Source organism: Cajanus cajan, chromosome 7, assembly GCF_000230855.2.
Source record: "Cajanus cajan strain Asha chromosome 7, NIPB_CcT2T_4, whole genome shotgun sequence".
Lineage (NCBI taxonomy): Eukaryota > Viridiplantae > Streptophyta > Magnoliopsida > Fabales > Fabaceae > Cajanus > Cajanus cajan.
The window spans coordinates 23787975-23793403 of NC_138523.1; the positions used below are offsets into that span (position 1 = coordinate 23787975).

A 5429-nucleotide genomic window follows, 5' to 3' on the forward strand; every position below is an offset into this window, starting at 1 on the left:
TCTCACGGTTTTGACTCTTGAAAAATGAGAGAGAAATCTGATTTCTAATTCTCATAAATGTCCAACAGTGATTACAAGAGAGGGATTTACAAATATATAGGGTAAGGTAGCTTCTAGGAGAAGCTAACCTTAACCATGGTTCACTAGGAACCATGGTATGTGTAGCTAACCATCCATGGTTTCTAAAACTTGTAGGAGAAGCTAACCTTGACCATGGTTCACTTAAGAACCATGGTAAAGTCAACCCAACCTACCAAGGTTTAGAAACTTGGATGAGAAGCTTCAAAAACTAAGAAGAGAGCTTACAAATTTCGGCCAAAGAGAAAGCACATGAGCTAGGCGGCCAAGGCTCCAATTTCTCCTTTGAATTATTTCAAAAATTGTTGATTTGGTTTAGTTAGGTTCATCAAATGATGATGAGACCTAGCTAAATCAAATCTATGAAAAATTAGGAGAAAAATGAGTCTAATATGCAAAATTTTGCCTAGACCCATCTCAGGCCCAATTTCTAAGGACACTCCCTAGCTTTGCTAAATGTCACCCCCTTTTCTCTACTGAAAAAATACAAAATGAATGTATCAACTAAGGAGGTTAAATGGAGTCAAACTCTCCAAGTAACCTACCCCAAAATCAATATACAAACACTAGTTAAAAGTAAGTAAAGTGTCTCACAAATACAAAGGCAAAAAGTGAACCTATACAAAGAAGCTATGTACAAACATATGAAAAGGTCTTTAAGATCATCCCATTCCTCTTGGTTCTTTTAGGATATCACCTCTTGGATTCCTTGGCCTTGGCCATAGTCTATCATCCTCTCCCTCTTGAAAAGGATTTGACCTCAAATCTCGAGGGTCTTCATGATTATTGGCCACACCTACAAATATATAATAAAATTCATTAGAGGTGATATTCTCAACAAATAAATGTGAAAGGTATATCCTAGAAGGAATCCTTTCTTGGAACCTAAAGAAATTTATGATACTAGACCTTCTAATATAATGATTAGGATCCTCTCCTAAACATAGACTAGGTATATTACTAAATCCTAAAAATGTGGTAAAACTAAAACTATAGCACACTAAAGACTTAATCCTAAAAACTAAAACATCTTGCCTAAAGTACCCTATGTGGTAACCTAGGCGTTTCCTAGAAAATAAGGAAAATACTACTAAGAAATTTCCTAAACAATTTTGGATTATATTATTTGTTGGATAGTTATGAAAAGAATTTGTCACACATTACAAGAAAACTTGTCTTTAGAGACTAAATTTTCAGTCTCCAAATTAACAAAATCAGTTACTAAATCAATAAGTGACTGAATTAGATACTAATTGTAGAAAGTAGCTAAACCACTGGTTGCTAATTTTAGCTACCAATCTAGAGTCTGATTTAAAAACTAATTTAATGACCAATTTTTTTATAACCGATTTTGTGACTAATTTTATAATGACCAACTTAGTAACTTATTTTACAATGACCAACTTATTGACCAATTTTTAATGACCATCTCATCGACCAATTTTATAATGAGTGTTTTAATTACCAATATTATAGTAACCAATTTAGATACCAATTTTGATAACAACTAATTTAGTAACCTATTCTATAACGACAAACTTAGCAACTTATTTTGTAATAATCAATTTAGTGACCGTTATAATAACCAATTTTAAAGTGACCATTTTAGTGACCAAATTTTAAACTAATTGAATTATTGACCCATTTTTCTATGACTCAAAGTGACTGATATAATACAAAAAGAAAGTATTTCTTTCATATTTAATATCTTCTTTATTCAAATTCATCACATACCTAACTTTAATTATTTTTCTACTAAAACATAATAATTATTTATTTACTTCACATGTTTATTCTATGTTAAACTATTATGCAAAAAATCAACATTTGCTATATACTACCATGAAAATTAAATAATTAAATTTTTTATTTTTAAAATTGCACATAATATCCTCCAAACATACAATCTTAATTGTTTGTATTTATAATACTCAAACAATCACTTTCAATTACTTTCTATAAAAATTCATTTGATAATACTTAGTTTTAATATAGTAACAAATTATCTTTTAACACTTCCAGTGAACATCAATCAACCGGATGTCTTTCTGTCTTTCTTTCTCCCAAAGATAAGAACAACTTAAGAAAAACACAAAAATTTAGAACACTTTCAACAATAAATATATGCAAAATTAAAATAAAAAAATTGTTCTACTTTATAACAAGAATTTATTGCAGAATATAATGTCTTCAAGAGGAAGATGTTGATTTCCTTTTCAGTCATCTCCCAAACATGGTCTCTTGCATCAGCCAAAGCACTCTACATGTCAAGTATATTCAGATCCATTAAAAAAAATAAAAGGTAAAACTAAGCAAAATAGTAATAGTAATAGCTTAGAAATACATCACCTGCCCAAATTTTGTAAGGAAGTTACTGACAATGTTTAAGGAAGAGACAGTTACATCATCATTGGACTTGTTGACTCTACTTTATTGCTGTACGCCTGTACCAATAACAAAATCCCGAAATTGTAGTTTATCACCTATAAAAAGAAAAGCAAGTAATGACTCTAGTTTTCATTCCTATTTTATCATCTCTTCCTTTTTTATATATATCCAGAGGTTGAGAGGTACATTTCTTCAAAATAAGGACATATCATTTGGAGTTTTAATTTAAAGAATGACCATAGTTGCGATTTACCATCTACTAAATTTGTCATGCAAAAAAAGTCACTTATTAGTATTATAAGAGTCTATATTAGTGAAAACTTCACATATGCATAACTTGTCTAATTTTTTGTTAAAGGTGGGTCAAAGAGACTAAAATAAATATTTGTAAAATTATTAAAAATATTAATTTTAAATTTCAAAAACTAAAAATAAACTTATTATGAGAGATTAAATTTATATTTAACCAAGATAAAAACTTTACGTGAAAGCTTATTAGCATTTAGATTACAAAAGAATTACATGTGTGAATTCTCTATTGATTTTATCAAATACTAGCTATTATAGGAGAACTATGTGGGTCTATAACGCTAAAATGTCAAAAGTTAGCCAAAAGAAGATTCCACTTTAATTTTTTTCCAAAGCGTTTCTTCATAATAGTGAGTAAGCAATATATTTTCTCAGCATAGTTTATTTTCATTGTACAACTGATTTGAACCAAACTTCATAGATCAGTCTAATCAAAGCAAATTAAGCAAGAATAGTAGTCAACTTGTGACACCTTGTACTAGGAGAGATGTGGAACAGCTAACAGAATTCAAATTAAAATATAATATTGGCAGAGTTTAACAAAACATACCTGCTTTTTAGTAGTTTCTGCATTTTGCTGTAATGTCAATGCTTGACTAGAAGGTTGCATCATCTACAATTGTTGTTGAAGCTGGGAAAAGGACTGCTGAGATGAATGAAAGCTTGCTTGCAAAGTCTGTGTCTGTTGGGACAACATCTGAGCTAATGAAGGAGATTGCTGAAGAGGCTGAAGTGGTTGTTGCTGCACAAAGAGAGGAACTTGTTGATTTGGAGTAGTTAATGCAGTATATAAGTATATAAGTGACAAGAAAGAAGAAATTGTTGGAGTAAAAAATCAGGATCATCAAAAATACAAAAAAAAATTCTTACTCTCATTGTATAGGTTCATTAAGTCCATTAATAGCTTCTAGAGCCATATCTCTCTGAGAGTATTTAGCAAAACCACATCCTTCAATCAAAATATGAGAAAATATTATATATTCAATATTGACATTAAACACACATACAGAGACACAAAAATGTAACCCTAGACATCAGCCCCAAATCTAAATTCAAATCCACAAGAATGCAATCAAAACACATAATGGCACAATACATACCCACAATATTTGCAGCTTATGACAGTGTCGAATAATTGATTTCAGCTGAAGCGCATTGACATCAGCATAGCTCAAATTCAACGAAGTAAGATTCGTGCAGAAGTATTTACATGAAGCAGCGCCATATGACCCTTTGTATGTCCCTGAACCGAACAAAATTTTCAAATTCAACAGAAAATTGAAGCAATTTTATAGAGAACAAATATTTGCTCACCATACTTATTACTTTAGTACAAACTCAGTTAAGAATTCAAGTAATATTTATTTAATATAACTTGAGATATAGTTTTTTTTTTATTTCGTCAAAAATAGCTACAGTAGACGGTCAAGAATGGATTTTGATTTATAACTCCAAGGCACTCCTCCACGCAGAAGTACTTTGGATCTAAAGCAGGGAGAAAGCACAGGTTCACTGTTTGAAGAAACTCTTAACAATTAGTTTTTTTCTTTTTTTTCAATAACACCATAACTATTTATGGCTTCCCACTTTTTATATATTTTTCTCTCCACAATGCAACCAAACGAAATTTTGGGACAAAATCAAATTGATCTATATATAGTGAAGCTTGGAGGAACTTTAATTCTAATTTCCCACCCCATTTTAGTTGAAATCATATACATATTTTTCTATTATAGAGCAATAACAAAACACTATGAGCCATTTTCTTTCTCAAAAATGCAACAATAATAAAAAAGAAGTACAATTTGCAATGTGAAATTCACATAAATTAAAAAAGAAAAAACATAATGAGAAATTATGTATAGAAAATTCCATAAAGCTTAACTAACTATCTGATTTTGTGTGTGTAGTATGAGTTTGTGAACAAGTTGAACCTAGACTCTGCAGAACTTGGCATTCGCCTCCAACAGATTCCAATTCTGATTCCGATTCCGATTCCGATTCTGACGCCGCCTCCGTTTCCTCTGTTTTCACCTTCTCAACACAAAAACAAAGGTATGTTTCCCAATTTCACTCTCTTTCGATGGTTAGCATAGTTCATGCAAAAATCACAAAATTAAATCCACAAACCAAGAACACCACGTGCACGCACCTCTGACGGTGATTGCGCCTCGTTTACAATCTTTTCTTATCCTTCTCCCTGAACGTTCGCATCGGAGAAAGTCTCTGTTCAAGGAGAAAAAAAAAAGCAGCATCGAGAAATCGAAAAGGAAAAGTGTTGAAACCGCTTCATTTTGCTGCAAGAGAAATAAGTTTGAGAGAAAAGAGAAGCGTGCGTTTAGATTTGTATTCATTTAAAAATAATAATAATAATAATAATAAATATTGTAATTAAGTTATAACTATTGTAATTAAGTTATAACTAATTAGTTGGAAGGGGAATAGGTATTTAAAGCTTGTAGCGGTTTTTAAACCGCTAAAAATATAATTATTTTTGTGGGATTAAAATAATTTCCAGAATTATAATATTTTGATGATTTTTTGAAATCGTCAGAAAAAAATCTCTACTAATTACCTATTTTTTTTAGTGAATATAACACAATTAGATACTAAAAAAAAATAAAATGAGTTAATAATGACTAAAAAATTAATTA

At 30.4% G+C, this 5429-nt stretch overlaps 1 long non-coding RNA gene across 2 annotated transcripts; it reads right to left on the bottom strand.

Moving 5' to 3' along the window:
• Positions 1-1208: 1208 nt before the first annotated feature.
• On the bottom strand, positions 1209-5113 carry LOC145949730 (uncharacterized). 2 transcript variants are annotated; one of them, XR_014428158.1, is made up of 7 exons: positions 4928-5113; positions 4710-4809; positions 3876-4018; positions 3646-3724; positions 3326-3517; positions 2428-2561; positions 1209-2338 (listed from the first exon to the last, which is right to left on the bottom strand). It is a non-coding gene; the product is annotated as an uncharacterized LOC145949730 (long non-coding RNA). The 2 variants fall into 2 exon arrangements; XR_014428157.1 differs by having other exon boundaries at positions 1210-2338; positions 2428-2522; positions 4928-5108.
• Between the last annotated feature and the right edge of the window lie 316 nt (positions 5114-5429).